Genomic DNA, 17626 nt, shown 5'->3' with positions numbered 1-17626 from the left:
CTTCGACTTTTTTTTAAGAATTCTTTAGTGGAGGAGAGAGAGAATGAATAAAAAGAGGTTACCTTTACCTAAAAAGATACTCCCCGGTCTCTTCTAATTGACTCGGATTTAGTATAAACTTGTAAATTTGCCCGTGCGTTGCTACGGGTATTATGTCTAAGGATCTGGGTGTCCGATGTAAGATAAGAAAGGCTTCATTTTAGAAAATGGGATTGGCGGTGGTTTTGGAAGACAAGCTTGGGGAGGGCATCGACATTCAGCTTGGCGGCGATGCCGTCTCGTCTTACATGCACAGATCGATGGCTTCGCATATTAGATGGCGAAGGAGGATAAATGCTGGCTACATAGGATGTGAGTCCCTCCATTTGTCTACGAACTTATCCGCTTGTTTGATTTCCGCAAAAAAAAATACCGCGACCAAATTCTTTGATTGAAATGACATTTATTTTTTATTTCTGAAATTTTTTATTTCTGAAAAAATAAATATGAAGAAATAAGTCTTCGATCACTTACCATATATGTCTACAGAATAAAAATGAATAATCATACATATTGTACCTCTGTGCAAACAGCACATGTTTGGTGGGACATTTGTTCTCCGCCCCTGAAAGACAATAAGACAACCTAAGTGGGAGCAAACCGTGTTGGACTTTTGATGGGTCCATGGAACCACAATTATGCATGCCGCCACGTTTAATTTTTGATGGGTCAATCTCATCGGTTAGCTAGCATTCAGCGTGCTGCTCATCCCCTGGGATATTCACGAGACCATGTGTGGAAGTGAATTCCTTTTTTGATCCGTAATCTTGCTTGCTGATTTCTGGGGCGACTTGCGATTCAGCTATTGCATACGTATATAAACTGGGCAGAATCGGTCTAACATGGCGAGGTGGGATTATTAAGTATCGGCTTGACTTTGGTTTCCATGCGAAAACTGCACCAAGCCGGTTTTGGGCAAACAGAATTAACGGAGAGATGGGGCTAAGGCCCGGCCTTTTAGTTTGGGCTGCTGGACTCATGTAAACCAGGGACGAGGAGATCGACCGCTAGCGGAAGCGACATCAGTCGAGGCGCGACGTAGTCACGGACTCACTGAGGATGGAAAAGTTGTGCGAACCGTTTTTCTAAGCGGTGGCAGCTTATGTAAATTTGAGAGAATGCCAGGGGTAATTTCATAACGGACGAAAATTTTAGGGAGAAACCTTACTTCCTTTATTAGTAGGTAAAGATTTATACTAAATTTGAGTCAATTAAAAAGGATCGGATGGAGTAATCTCTTAAGGTATCTCGACTTGATGCGACCCAAACGGATAAAAAACTATCCATTTTGGTCGCATGGTCCGCATGGATAGGAGTGTCACGAGCGCTAGCAACTGCAGTTGGCGGGGAACCTCGCGACCAGAAAACGCTTCGCTCCGCGTCGCCCCCCGCGGGCGACCGGGGCGAAACCTAGCTTCACCCCGCAACCCACCCTCCTTCCTCCTCTCCTCCCCGCCGCCGCCGGCGAGCGCCGCCGGGCAAAGCTCGCGTGGTGCCGACGGCGGCGGGCTCTTCCTTACCCGCGCGCGGGCCTCTGCGCGAAGCGAGATGCGGCCGGCGGCGGTGCTCTTTGGGCGTCCGGGACTCGGTCCGGCGGCGCGGTGGCAAGGCGTGGCGGCGGCGCTCTCGGCGAAAGGCGGTGGCGGCGCAGCGCAAGCGAGCGGCGGCGGTGCACGGCGTCGGAGGGCAGGGCCGGCGGCGCGGCGCGAGTTGGGCCGATTGGGTCCCGATCTGGGCACAGCGGGCACCGTCCATGGCCGGGCGGGCCAGGCAGGGCCACCGCCGGCGGGGCACCCTCCGGCCGCACCTTGCGGCTGGATCTAGGTCTGGGCCGAGTGGGCCCCGGATACGCGGCCCGGCAGCTCTGCGTTCGTCCCCTATTTTGCTCGGGCGGGTCGTCGGATGTTCTTGCCGGCGTTCAAAGGCGAGTTCTTGGAGGTCGACAAAGCGACGGGCTTGATCGGCGGAGTGGTGCCGTCGGTTACGGTGCAACTACGTCCCCGGGCGTTGCGGCGGGGGTGCTCCTTTGCGGCGGTGTGCGGTCTCGGTCGCGGCCGTCTTGCGAGGAGTGAGGTCGCGGTGACGCCGCTCTTGGCATCTGCCTAACACATGGTGGTCTGGCCGGTGGCGGCATGGGTTGGCTCGGCACAGAGCTGCAGTTGGATGGCATCGGCGACGTGGGCATAGCAGCGCGGCAACACGGCTAATGGGGCCTGATCCGGGCCTGGCAGGCGGTCGGGCCTGATCTAGGCCTAATTGGTAGTGCTACCACGTCCGGACGGTGGGCACCTTGTGTGCCGAAGGGCGGATCCCCTCCCCTAGCTGGCGCTGGCCCTGATGACTGTTAGCTATGGTGTTGGCCTGCCCTGTCCAATTCGTCAGCGTTGTCGCGTGTTGGCTAGGTCATGGGCTCGAGCTCGTGGGAGGCCGGGGCGGCGGCCCCGGAAGGCGGACTGCACGGTTGGCTCTACGGCGGGCAACGTTGCCGTGGTGGTGGTCCCACTCTTCGGTCATGGGGATGGCGTGGAGCGGACGATGGGTGTTCCTGGGGTTGGCGGCGCTTCGGCTTTGGTAGCTCCCAGATCTTGTTTCGGAAACCTACCTCGGTGGCTGCGGGCGGCTAAGTTCTCCGGGCGTGGTGTGAGGATGCTTCCGGGCGAAAGCTCAGCGCCTCGGCGCCAGCGACGGCGATGCCTGCGGGTGTCGCAACCCTCTTGGGGGCGTCGTTGTGGGTATCCTCCCTGCGGGACGGCTCCAGGTGAAAACCTAGACCTTGCGGTCTCGGCGGCGGCGGCGTGATGCGTCGTTACCCTCTTGGGGGCGCCGTTGTGGAGCTCCGTTGCAACTCGGGCCGTTTTCAATGTCGCCGCAAGTTTTGGTTTTCGTGTTCTTTTTTGTTTATCCTTGATCTGCTTTGTAAGAGGTTCTCCTCACCACCTTGTATCGGTTCGGCCGTTGCGGCTTTATTTATAAAGCGGGGCGAAAGCCTATTTCGAGGAGGATAGGAGTGTCACAAAAACCTCAGCAAAGAGGCTTGACGCAAACACATCGAGGCGCATGGGTCGACTCATTCTCAGCCCAAATTTAGGCTTGGAATGTGTCTGCGTGGATGGCGCCCGTGCCTTGATAACGCTTGCGTATACCGTCAATTCGTCGGGACTCTAAACGCAGAGTGTCATAGCAAGCGTTGTTTTTCCCACAAAGGTGACTTGAGGATTTATATCGAACTCTCGGAGAATTGGCTCAAAGTTGTCTCATCTTTCTCTTTTTTCAGCAATCCTGCAAAGCAAAATTTTCTCTTGTGTTCCCAACTCTACCGTGTGGTTGTCAAACACAAGGTTTCGTACTAGTGATTGTATAGAAAAGAGATACTGAAAGTAAACTAAGGTAAATAAACTAAGTAAACTAGATATAAGAAGCAAAGAAATACTCCTTCCGATCCGAAAAATATGTCGGAAGCATAAAACATTTGCGTTTTACAAATAAACCCTTCTAAAAACAGGAAAAACGTGACCCTCTCTGTTTTAGCACGGGCGAGACCAGTGGATCTCCATTGTCGGCTAGGCGACAAGTCTGCCCTGCAACGGCGAGCAGCTGCGCTGACACCGGCGGCAGGTCGAAGGACGGCGTATCCTTGTGGTGCGGGCGTGGCCACCACGTCGTGCTGCTCGATCCCAGGAGTTATCTAGACAAGATCGAGTCTAGGAAAGTGTGTCCTCGCCGCGAGGAAGAGAAGGATGGGGCGAGCGAAAACGGCCACGGAGACGGGGACGGCATCCAAAACGAGGTGTTCTTCTCGGTGTAGATCTTCTTCACGCGCAGCACAAGTCGAGCGCCGACTGTGCCATTGGCAGCGGCATGGGCTGGCCGGCGACGTGGGAGGGTTTCGGGACTACGACGGGTTTTCGTTCAGGATGCAGAGGAATGATTCGTGGGGGCCACACCAGGGAGGCACGCGCGTGTCGGGCTTGCCAACACGCCGCCGGGGTTCGTGCTGGGGAGGGGGTGCGACTGGCTCTGTCCAGGATTTGGTTCGTTGGGGAGAAAGGGAATTGGAGTGCGGGCTGAGTTAAAAACAAAGATAAGGTTGTTTCTGTAAAATGGCCCATCCATCAATTTTTTCGGACTGGAGGGAGTAGTTGTTTTTGGGTTTTGTCAAGGTTGGAAAAAGCGCTAGTCGTAAGCGAGGCAGTTGGCATTCGCCTAGTGCCTAGGCGATACTTAAGCAGCCTTGGCGCAGCCTAGGTGTGCATAGTTTATACCATCAAGTGTGTATATTTGTTATTATATGTGCATAAACGTTAATTTATAGCATGTAAATGAGTAAATTTGTAATAACTGCCTTTATAATGATGCTCATCTAGCTTGATCATCAAGTATGACATGATTTCTTATTGTGGAAAACAATTTCTTGTTTACACTGCCTAGACTTCCGCTTATGCCCTAGGCGAGGGGTTTGTCCATCGCCTAGTGCCTAAGCGTGCTTAAGCGGTGCCTAGGCGTCGCCTTGTCCAACAGAGGTTTTGTGTGTGTTTGAGTAAAGAAAGTATTTTTGCATTTTCGGATTAAAATATTGATATAAATATAAAGTATGATAAAAGTGTTGGAAATGTGTTTCTTATGATTAAAGTTAGACCGGGGTTCATGGGTTCACTTGTCTACTGTCTTTTTAAATTGTAGTGGACACTAATAATTCATCAATGACACAATATTGGTGGAACTTCAATATGTTAGGACATAATACCCATATGAATGCTTATCAAACACATGTTGAAATTTCACCATTATTACGTCTTTAATGAATTGTTTATGCCAACTACAACTTAAAAAGAGAGTAGACAAGTGAACACATGAACCCCGGTGTCGTGAATCTATCACGGAATATGCCATGGGGTGGCTTAAGTCAGGTGGTTGAGGCCTTATGGCCCACGGCGGATTCCGGAGGCAGGTATGAGCACAATCAACATGATGATGTACCTAGGTTTGGGGCCCTCGTGTGGAGGTAACACCCCTACTCCTGCCTGATGATGTATATGGTGTATAGAAAGTACAATGGCGCTCCTTGAGCTGTGGCCGGCTTGAGAGAGGGCTCGAGGTAGACGAAGACCTCTCCTCCCAAGCGGTTCTGCTAAGTGTGTAAAGAGAGAATGATCGATCCCCCCAAAGGGGGGTATTACTGGGCTTATATAGTGCCCGGAACATTTACATAGAGATCCATAGAAGCTATGGCGCCGGCTCCGCCGTCTCCGGCTTCCTCGCGTGGTCCTGAGGTGCTGTAGCCCCCGCTGCCGCCCCTGTCTTGTCCTCTTGTTGCTGCCGGCAGAGATAGGACGCAGCGATGGACGGGCCGTACCAGATCTAGCTCCTGTGCGTAGCCTGTGGCCCCTAAGTAGCACCGCCCGTAGCCTGCGCTGCCCCGGTGAGCCGAGCCATGATGGCATGTCCATCACGCTGATCGTTGTAGCTCTGCAGGAGCCGAGATCAGCGGGATGGGACATAATCGTGGACTTTTGCACCCGGAGGGTACCCAGGATACTTCTCCTGCAAGGATCACCAACTTCTAGAGCCGACCAGGGGAATGACGAACCCGGCCGAGGATGAGTCAGCCGTCCTAGTGAGACCGAAGCCGCCCGACCCCATTCCAAGCCGGATATAGTATATCCGAGCCGGCCCTGATCATGGCATTGCTGGCCACAATCAAGCTGGCCAAGACGTGGTCTCAGTCGGCTCCAAGGCGACCAGCCACGACTATGTCCGGCTGCTCCTCAGCCGGCCTTGCCGTGGGCTAGCCAGCCCTGAGCCAACTGTTTCCAGTCTTTTGACATACCCGAGGTCATTGATGTCTACGCACGCTTCTATTCTTGTAGACAGTGTTGGTGTAACACCCCAAATTTCAATGAAAAAGAAAGTTAGAAGATTCCAGAAATACAAAATTTCAAACCAACAAAAACTTTTCCTTTGCATATAGTACCCTGCATAGGACTTGTGCATTTGAGTGATATGCCATGATGATTGTTATTACTTGTTATTGATATGCTCTAAAACCCTAGAGTGATCATGTGAAGATCACCAACCAAATAAATCAAAGTGGAAGAAATTCCCATAATTGAAAAACCCTAAAAACCCTCACATATGCCCTATGGCATTTTTATAAATTTTGACCCTAGACCTATTTGGTCTTCACCATTAGTTGAATAATGTTGTTAAACACTTATTACAACTCTTGGAACCAGGGTTGCACAACTCAAATGAATTTCAAACACTTTTCCCACTCACATGTGATGATGACCAAATCTGCCAATTATAGTCTGGTCACCACTTTGAGCCCCTGCAATTCAATTTTCCCAAACCATTCTTTGCTAACTCTTTGCACCATTTCAAAGTCAACATCAAGGTGAACAACTTTGATGAAGACCACCCTGCCAAATTCATCTCTGATCACTAGCTATGCTCATCCAAAGTTGCAACTTTATATTAAGATCAACAATCTCCACTTAGCCATTTTGGCCAAAATTTGAAATCTAATTTTTCCACCACCACCTCCATTCATCTCTGGTCAATTACAACTTATCCTAACACTCACTTTTCAAAAAGGTTCACCATTTGAATTATTTCAAATTTGGATATTTTTGGGGATTCCAAAATTGGACACTATTTGCAACTATTGCAAATAGTGATCTACCCCACCTAATTGAAACCAAAGCTATACTACATTGTTCCCTGGTCCCCTTAAACCATCAAGGCCACATAGTTGAGCTAAGGAGAGGAGGAGAGAAGCTAGGACATGGCCATGCCGGCCATGTCGCCGAGCCGACCACCTCCCCCTCTCTCCCTTGCTCGCCACTCCGGGCCACCTCGCCACCGTGTGCCACCGCCTCTCCTACGCCACCCTAGCACAGCCCTGGTCGAGGAGGAGCTCGACAGCAGCCGGAACACGCGCGCCCAAACTCGCCCTGGACGCCGCTCGCGTCGCGCGTGTGCCCGACGCGGACACACACTGGCCACGCGCCGCGCCACGACCTCGAGCACGCCCTGGACCCTCCCTCGACACGTTGAGCACCGCAGTGACACCGCGACTCCGCCAGACACGCGCCCAGCCCAGACCCATGACCGCCGTTGCCGGAGACGACGACCACAGCCCGTACGCGCCGCGGCCGTCGTGGAAGCAATGCGACCCAACCAAGCCTCCCCCGACCGCGCTGTCGCCGCCAAACGCATCGCCTGGACACGCAGAGCATCGACATGACCACGCCTAGCTCGACCCGCCGCCGGAGAAGCCGCGCCATGGTCGACCTTGCCACTGCCCCGCACCCCTTGCTCAATCCTATAAATAGAGCGTTCCCTGGACCTAACCGAGCACACCACCTCACTCCCCACCTCTCACTGCTTCGCCACAACCACTCCACCCACTCGATCGTCGCCGGAGCTGCTCCAATTTGAAGGTCGGAGCCGCCCGTACCCGGAGATCGCCTCCGTCGATTGGAGCTGTTCCAGGAGGAGCCGCCGGTACCAGCTGCTTCGCCGTCGTCCACAACTTCCCCACGCACACTGCCATCCCTCGCTGGAGCACTGGTTAGCTCTCCCACCCCCTACTGCCGCCGCCGCACCGTCGGGATCTCGCCGGAGATGACGATGGCCATGTGCCGTCCGATCTGATTCTAATCCAACGCACCATACCTCTCCATACCGTTTCGGGTTTTAAACGCCGCTGACATGCGGGACCCCCCTGTCAGGCAGCCCACGCGGGCACAGACGCGTGGTGGGCTGGCCTTGGGCCTGTTTAAACCATTTCAGCCCGTTAGCTTTTCCCGCCGGCCTGTTTAATTCAAATTCGTTTTAAACTTTTTCCAAACATTCTCAATACTGCCCAAACTTGGAAATTAAATAGTTTCCAATTGGCTAAACCAAATTTAGTGAATTTGATATTGTTGGAAAGCCACTGAAATTCTCTATCCAATGCCACTGGCCTCATGGTCAAATTCGTTGGAGAATTAATGTGACAAAAATAACAAGCCAGGGACTTTTCCCTATTCAAATAATTCTTAAAAATCAACCAAAATAGATATTAAGTTAATTCCAACTCTAATAGCTCACTTTTGACTTACACTAATTGTTTATGCAATAAAATGGTGTGGTCACTTTGCATGATCATGCCATGGTTTAATGAATGGATATTTTGACTAGTTTAACTAGTTGATATTATCCCAACACTATTCAAGTTAAATTGTGTGAAGTCTTACACTTCATTTAAACTTGTCTCACATGAATTCATGGGATGTTTGGACCCCTGGTTCCAAATTCTCTTATATGAATTTCTTGAGATTTAAATCAAATATAGTGTTATTTAAATGGCATGAGGTGTTCCACCTCATTTAAATCATTCTACCAAATGATGATGTTGATGAACATTTGATCTAGGTCAAGATGAGTTCATCCATGATTGTTGGAGAAATTAAATCTTAAGAAGATTTCAATGAGAGGAAATTATTTCTCAAGAACCCTATGGAAACTATCATTTACATAGAATACAAATCCTATTTAAATCCCACAACCCATGCACCCTAGTTTATTTATGTGTGTGCATAGAATAGTTTGTGTGCTTATTTGTGATGTGTGGAATAGCCCTGGAATTAGTGAGTAATTATACTCGTATTCAAATTTAGACGGTAGCACCGGAGAGTACGCCGAAGAAGAAGGTTGCTACCAGGAGGAGGAAGAGGAACAGTTTGAGAACTACCAAGGCAAGCTAAATTACTATGCAAGCTTTTATTCTTGCCAAGTGCAAAGCCCCTTTGGGGCAAGGCACCATGTCTTACCTTTTCTTATGAGAACCCATCCCAAGTTTTACTGGTTTTCCAAATGACTTTTCCTTTTATAGTTAACTTTGGTCGAAGTACAAGTTGGTTACTAGAGTAGTAAGCTAGTCTCTTCCAAGCAAAGCAAGATAGCACCCCTCATGAATTAGAGCTAGTGCAAATCAACTAAACTTGACTACTCTAGATGGGAACCTTGTGATTTTGAAAGGATTTTGAAACTTTGGAATGAAGATGCATTCCATTGAATGATTTTTGAAGGTGAATATGACCAAGAGAAGATGGTGATTTTTGGTAAAACAGGATGTTGGTTTGAATGCGATACCTTTCCAATTCTCAAGTACCCCCCACAATACCTGATTATGGGTAGGGCTTAACTGGAAGTTTATGCGTCTTAGTATGGGTTCCCTCTAAACAAGCGTCATCGGGGTTATGCCGAAAGCTGCCTCTACCACAAAAGAAACGACACGATATGATGCGAAATGAGGTGAATGTCCGGCCCAAGCCCTGTGCAGTTCCCAGGTTGACAGTTGGTCTTCACTGGGAGGCCAAGCTCATGGGGAGAGGTGCTCATACTAGGGTTCGTAAGTGAAAGGTTATGGTTGATGATCCGCGTACTGTGTTACGATTATTCGGGGAAATCCCGACGGATGAAATCAAATGTTGTGGCACAAGTGTGCAACCTCTGCAGAGTGTAAACCTATTCGAATAGCCGCGTCCACGGTTACGGACGGTTGGAAAGGCCATACAGTTTCCGATGTCATATCTTTGAAAATGATGTTGAAAGGTGATGGTGATTTGACTTGTGGTGAATTGAACTGAAATCACCACTTGAATGGTGGGAATGACACTAATGTTCCCCCTTGGGTTAGTTAGCACTTGAATAAGTTTTCTCAAAACTTTGTGAACCAAAACTAGCTTTATGCAAATAAACTAGAGCTTAGCAAACCCTACTAGAATGTCTAGCACCTTTTCTTAGTATTAGTTTGCGAGTACTCAACGTACTCACGGCTTTGTCCCTGGCTATTCAAATGGCCAGAGTATGAAGATGAACAAGGAGATGACCAGCAGGACGCCTACGACAACTAAGCGCCTTCCGACGTCAAGCGTTGGCCTGTGGACTCGAGAGTCCTTGTATCTTACGCTTCCGCTATGTTGAACTATGAACTTGTGTTTGTTCGTTGATCGATAGATCAACTATTCGTGTAATATGGATCATGTGATTCCAAATTTGTAAGACTTATGGTTTGTAATGAATGATGACTGTGATACTTAACTATTATGCCTCGCAACAACAATATTCCTGGGATTGCGATGTACGACATAATAGGCATTCGGACTTCAAAATCCGGGTGTTGACAAGTTGGTATCAGAGCCATTGTTTGACCTTAGAAGACCTTAGTTAGAATGGGCGTTCTGAAAAAAAATTTAACTTTGAAATCAAATGAAAGGACTTATTTGCGAAAATTTACTACACTCTTGTCTTTGAGACTTTGCCAAAATTTGATCATGTTCTATCTTCTTTAAATCAACTTAAAACCTTGCCACACTTTGCACTCCCTAACTTACTCATCCAATTCTCTTTCAGATGGAGCCGAATGAACCCCTCAACACCAAGTTTTATCAGCTTGGAAACGGAGGAAGCTTGATCTTCGAGCATGACCTCGACTCCCTGTCGGATCACCTTGGCCGCCCACACCCCGAGTTTCACGGGATTCAGGTGGACGACCAGCCGGGAGGGGAACTGCAGTGGATTATCACTGCCGACTTGAGGGGCAAGCTGGAGCCTCCCACCTCGGAGAGGATCCTTTTCTCTTTCAGGGAAAGCAACTGGCTCGACGGACTTGCACGTGCTCTTCAGGAAGCACTTGCTCGTCTGTGCGGACAGAATACCGAAGCCCTTCGTGAGGAACGCTTTGCGCATCTCGCACGGCGTAACTCTGACGGAAGACCCATGGATGTGCCACTCCACCCCCAGTTGAGGCACCATGTGGATCACTTGGACTTCATGCTCTACCAGACTCAGAGAGACCTCGACGCCTCTCGCGCTTACGCGAACCAGACCCATGCTCACATCATTGAGCAGGGTGAGGCGATCAAGCTACTCAACAACGACCGCAGGAACCTTCGCCAGCAGCGTGCCAAGAAGGACGCTACGATTCGCCGCCTTCGCGACCGGATCGCGTCACTTGAGGCCACTGTCACGGCCCAGGAGGATCAGATTCGTCACATGGAGGAGGACGATGAAGGCATCGATATTCAGGGAGGAGACGCCTTTCTGAGCGATGACGATGACTTTGAGGAGGACGAGAACACCGAGGAGGAGGACTACGAGTTCCTGGAGGCCGGACAGGATGACTACGTCCCGATTGATATCGACGATGAGGAGTAGTTGCACTAGTTTCACTTATAGTAGGTGTGAGTTGTATCCCGTCCTTTGTATCGTAGCACGCGATTGGTTCTTAAAACCATTGGAGCATGGGTGTAGTTTGTACTATGTGTTGCATGAATGAATGAATGTTATGTTTGTCATAAAAAGATTACAAGTTTTCAAATGTTTTTCAAACTTAAATGAACCATAGAATGTTCCCTCTTATCTCATGATCTTCTATACCTTCAGATGGCCCCTCCGAATCGCACCAACGACGCGATGATGCAGCTTCTGCAAACCCTGCTTGCAGACCGGGAAACCGAGAGAGCCGAGCGCCAAGCCAACATCATCGCCTTGCAGAACATCGCCCAAGGCCATGGAAATCATGACCACCCCGGATCCAAGCTCAAGAACTTTCAGAACACCAACCCTCCGGTGTTTAGCAAGACCGAGGAGCCCCTCGACGCCGACGATTGGCTCCAGACTATGGAGAACAATCTGGAAGTGGCTGGAGTGGAAGCCAACGAGAAGGTGTTGTTCGCCACTCACTACCTCGCTGGACCAGCTCGCGCTTGGTGGACAAGTACCCGTGCCATGAACGGAGGTCAATTCATGACTTGGGAGGATTTCAAACTCAAGTTCAGCAAGTACCATGTACCCCCGGGTCTTATCAAGAAGATGAGGGATGAATTCCGTGAACTGAAACAAGGTCGCATGACGGTGGTTGAGTACCGCGACAAGTTTCTCACCTTGTCAAGGTATGCCCCTGATGAGACGGACACCGTTGAAAAGAGGAAGGAGAGATTCCTGAACGGGCTGCATGATGAGATGCAGACTGTCCTCGTCAACATCCCCTTCGCCGACCTCGAAGCCCTTGTTGACTCCGCCATCCAGATGGAGGGCAAGTTGAACCAAGCCAATGAGAACCGCAAGCGCCGCATGGCAAATCAGAGTGGATCAAGCCACCCCCAAAAATTTCGCCCTAGCTCAAGCGGAGGTTTCAATCCGAGACATAACAAACCCCCGATACGTAACTCTCGCCCGGTTATCGTAACCGAAGTGGAGGAAACTCCAAGCCAGGAGGCTACAACCCCAACAACAACAACTACAACCGCGCTCCACCTCGAGCCCCGAACACCAACAACACCAACACCAACACCAACCCTAACCGGGAGCAATGCCATTCCCGTTGCGAACAAGCAGGACAAGAGCACTATCACTTGTTATGAGTGTGGTGTAGTGGGGCACTACTCCAACAAGAGTCCCAAGCGACTTCCCAAGCACGCCGGCAACACCGCTGCTCTGCTCAGCAGCAACGCCGTGTCTAAACCCCCAAGAAGGACGCCCCCAAGAACCCCAACACCCGCAACGGCCGCCTCTACCACATGAACGCCGAAGAAGCCCAGGGAAGCCCCAGATGAGGAGCAGGGTATGTTTTCTGTCAACCACACCCCTGCTAGAGTGTTGTTTGATTCCGGAGCATCGCATTCCTTTGTCACCGAGGATTTTGCATCAACAAGTAAAATTCAACCCCTCAGTTTGAAGCATGTTATGATAGTTCAAATCCCCGGATCAACCACCAAAGCCAGAAAATTTTGTAAAAATGTGCCAATCAAAATCCATGATGTTGATTTCTTTGCAAATCTCATCATACTTGGAACCAAAGGTTTGGAAGTTGTCCTAGGAATGGACTGGATGTCCAAACACAATGGATTGATAGACTGCGCCAAGAAAGCCATAACCATGACTAGCAGCACCGGAATCGTAGTTGAGCACGTCTACGAAAAACTACCCAGAAAATTTACACCGCAACCAAAGTGTATCCAAACCTACTTCTGGATCAAATCAGGGTCGTTTGTCGCTACCCCGATGTGTTTCCGGATGATCTACCCGTATGCCCCCGGACCGGGATATCGAGTTTATCATCGAGTTAATCCCGGAACTGGACCCATCGCCCGAGAGCCTACAGCATGAACGCAGCCGAGCTTGTGGAGCTGAAGAAGCAAATAGATGACATGTTAGCCAAAGGTTTGATCAGACCAAGTGCATCCCCCTGGAGATCCCCCGTCTTGTTTGTCGACAAGAAGGATGGTGCAAATCGTTTATGCACCGACTATCGTAAGCTTAACGATGTCACCATCAAAAACAAATACCCCTTACCCAAGATCGAAGACTTATTCGACCAACTCACCGGATCCCGAGTTTTCTCGAAAATTGATCTTAGAACTGGATACCACCAACTGAAAATCCGAGCCACCGATATTCCAAAAACTGCCTTTACCACCAGATATGGGTTGTATGAGTACAACGTCATGTCATTTGGACTGACCAATGCTCCCGCTTATTTCATGAATCTCATGAATAAGATCTTCATGAACTTCTTGGACAAATTTGTCGTGGTTTTCATCGACGACATTTTGGTCTACTCCAAGTCCGAAGAAGAACATGAACAAGATCTCGGAGATTGTTCTAGAAACCACGAGACGGCACCAGTTGTACGCCAAGTTTAGCAAGTGTGAGTTTTGGCCGGAAGAAGTTGGATTCCTCGGACACATCTTGTCTCAGGAGGAATTGCCGTAGATCCCGCCAAGATCAAAACTGTTATGGAATGGAAAGCTCCGACCACACAAACTGAAGTCCGTGCTTTTCTTGGATTAGCCGGATATTACCGCAGATTTGTAGAAGGTTTTTCGAGCATCGCTCGACCAATGACCCAACTGCTAAAAAAGGACAGAAAGTTTGAGTGGACCGACAAGTGTGAAGAGAGCTTTCAACAGCTCAAGAGTAGACTGACAACAGCCCCAATCCTGATCATGCCAGATATCGCAAAGCCCTTTGACGTATATTGCGACGCCTCCAAGACTGGACTTGGATGCGTGCTTATGCAAGAAGGAAAGGTTGTATCCTACCTTTCTAGGCAACTCAAGCAACATGAGCAGAACTACCCAACCCACGACCTCGAGCTTGCAGCCGTGGTCTTAGCCTTGAAAGTTTGGCGTCATTACCTCATGGGTAATCGATGCGAGATTTATTCCGACCACAAAAGCCTCAAATACATTTTCACCCAGAAGGAGTTAAACATGAGACAACGCCGATGGATCGAATTGATCAAGGATTACGACATGGAGATTCACTACCACCCCGGCAAGGCCAATGTGGTAGCGGATGCTTTGAGTCGATCGCCGTGCCGCTTGAACTCCATGCTCGCAACCGAACAGCCCAGTTTGCACCAAGAGTTTGAACAGTTCAGACTTGAACTTGTGAGTGAAGGATTCCTAGCCAGCATCGAACTGCAACCTACCTTGATTGGTCAGATCAAGGAAGCCCAGAAAGACAACGCTAGCATTGATGGAATCAAGAAACAGATAGCCGCAGGAAAAGCCCCCGGATTCACCATTGACGAAGCCGGAGTGCTTTGGTACAAAGAACGCCTCTGCGTACCATCGGACTACGACACGAAACAAGTCATCCTGCAAGAAGCCCATGACACCCTTTACTCAATCCACCCGGAGGTACCAAGATGTACCAGGACCTGAAAGAACAATTTTGGTGGCACGGAATGAAGAGAGAGATCGGTAGCTATATCGCTAAGTGTGACATCGCCCGGCGAGTTAAGGCAGAACACCAGAGACCCGCCGGACTGTTGCAACCCCTTCAGATTCCAGAATGGAAATGGGACTCCGTAGGAATGGACTTTATCACCGGACTGCCCAAATCCAGCAAAGGCAATGATTCCATATGGGTAGTGGTCGATAGATTGACCAAAGTCGCCCATTTCATCGCCGTCAAAACCACCTATCAAGGCCCCAAGTTAGCTGAACTCTACATCTCCAGGATAGTCGCTTTGCATGGAACCCCCAAATCGATAGTGTCAGATAGAGGATCACAGTTCACCTCAAGGTTACGCGAGAAAGTGCATGAAGGACTAGGCACTCGCCTAAATTTCAGCACCGCCTATCACCCTCGAGACCGACGGACAGATCGAGAGAGTAAACCAGATACTAGAAGACATGCTTAGAGCATGCGTCTTGGAATACGGATCCAAGTGGGAAGACTGCCTACCTTACGCAGAATTCTCATACAACAATAGTTATCAAGCCAGCCTACGAGATGGCCCCCTTTGAAGCCTTGTACGGAAGGAAGTGCCGTACCCCCCTGAACTGGTCCGAAGTCGGAGAGAGTCAAGTTTTCGGCCCAGACGTTCTTCGTGAAGCCGAAGAGAAGGTTCACAAGATCCGTGAGTACCTCAAGACTGCGCAATCCAGAGGCGAGAAGAGCTACGCCGACAAGAGACGTCGGGAGATGACCTTTGAGATCGGAGATTTTGTCTATCTCAAAGTATCCCCCTTGAAAGGGATGCAAAGGTTTCAGCTGAAAGGAAAGCTTGCACCTCGCTACGTGGGACCTTTCCAAGTCCTCAGCCGCCGAGGTGAAGTATCTTATCAACTGGAGTTGCCTGAAGAAATGTCGGCTGTGCACGACGTTTTTCACATCTCACTTCTCCGGAAATGTCTTGAAGTCCCTGAGAAGACCGAAGTGTTCAAGAACATTGATCACCGATCGGTGGATATCAACAAGGATCTGACTTACCGCGAAGTGCCGATTCGCATCCTAGAAGAAGCATACAGAACCACCCGCACCCGAAGCATCAAGTTTCTAAAGATCCAATGGAGCAATCATACCGAGGATGAAGCCACCTGGGAACGCGAAGACTTCATGAAGAAGGAGTACCCAGATCTCTTTAGTACCTAACTTTCTTTTTGATCTCGGGACGAGATCTTTTGTAAGGGGGAAGGGTTTGTAACACCCCAAATTTCAATGAAAAAGAAAGTTAGAAGATTCCAGAAATACAAAATTTCAAACCAACAAAAACTTTTCCTTTGCATATAGTACCCTGCATAGGACTTGTGCATTTGAGTGATATGCCATGATGATTGTTATTACTTGTTATTGATATGCTCTAAAACCCTAGAGTGATCATGTGAAGATCACCAACCAAATAAATCAAAGTGGAAGAAATTCCCATAATTGAAAAACCCTAAAAACCCTCACATATGCCCTATGGCATTTTTATAAATTTTGACCCTAGACCTATTTGGTCTTCACCATTAGTTGAATAATGTTGTTAAACACTTATTACAACTCTTGGAACCAGGGTTGCACAACTCAAATGAATTTCAAACACTTTTCCCACTCACATGTGATGATGACCAAATCTGCCAATTATAGTCTGGTCACCACTTTGAGCCCCTGCAATTCAATTTTCCCAAACCATTCTTTGCTAACTCTTTGCACCATTTCAAAGTCAACATCAAGGTGAACAACTTTGATGAAGACCACCCTGCCAAATTCATCTCTGATCACTAGCTATGCTCATCCAAAGTTGCAACTTTATATTAAGATCAACAATCTCCACTTAGCCATTTTGGCCAAAATTTGAAATCTAATTTTTCCACCACCACCTCCATTCATCTCTGGTCAATTACAACTTATCCTAACACTCACTTTTCAAAAAGGTTCACCATTTGAATTATTTCAAATTTGGATATTTTTGGGGATTCCAAAATTGGACACTATTTGCAACTATTGCAAATAGTGATCTACCCCACCTAATTGAAACCAAAGCTATACTACATTGTTCCCTGGTCCCCTTAAACCATCAAGGCCACATAGTTGAGCTAAGGAGAGGAGGAGAGAAGCTAGGACATGGCCATGCCGGCCATGTCGCCGAGCCGACCACCTCCCCCTCTCTCCCTTGCTCGCCACCCCGGGCCACCTCGCCACCGTGTGCCACCGCCTCTCCTACGCCACCCTAGCACAGCCCTGGTCGAGGAGGAGCTCGACAGCAGCCGGAACACGCGCGCCCAAACTCGCCCTGGACGCCGCTCGCGTCGCGCGTGTGCCCGACGCGGACACACACTGGCCACGCGCCGCGCCACGACCTCGAGCACGCCCTGGACCCTCCCTCGACACGTTGAGCACCGCAGTGACACCGCGACTCCGCCAGACACGCGCCCAGCCCAGACCCATGACCGCCGTTGCCGGAGACGACGACCACAGCCCGTACGCGCCGCGGCCGTCGTGGAAGCAATGCGACCCAACCAAGCCTCCCCCGACCGCGCTGTCGCCGCCAAACGCATCGCCTGGACACGCAGAGCATCGACATGACCACGCCTAGCTCGACCCGCCGCCGGAGAAGCCGCGCCATGGTCGACCTTGCCACTGCCCCGCACCCCTTGCTCAATCCTATAAATAGAGCGTTCCCTGGACCTAACCGAGCACACCACCTCACTCCCCACCTCTCACTGCTTCGCCACAACCACTCCACCCACTCGATCGTCGCCGGAGCTGCTCCAATTTGAAGGTCGGAGCCGCCCGTACCCGGAGATCGCCTCCGTCGATT

The sequence above is a fragment of the Lolium perenne genome, chromosome 5, assembly GCF_019359855.2.
Source record: "Lolium perenne isolate Kyuss_39 chromosome 5, Kyuss_2.0, whole genome shotgun sequence".
NCBI lineage: Eukaryota > Viridiplantae > Streptophyta > Magnoliopsida > Poales > Poaceae > Lolium > Lolium perenne.
Note: the sequence above shows the minus strand (reverse complement) of the source record.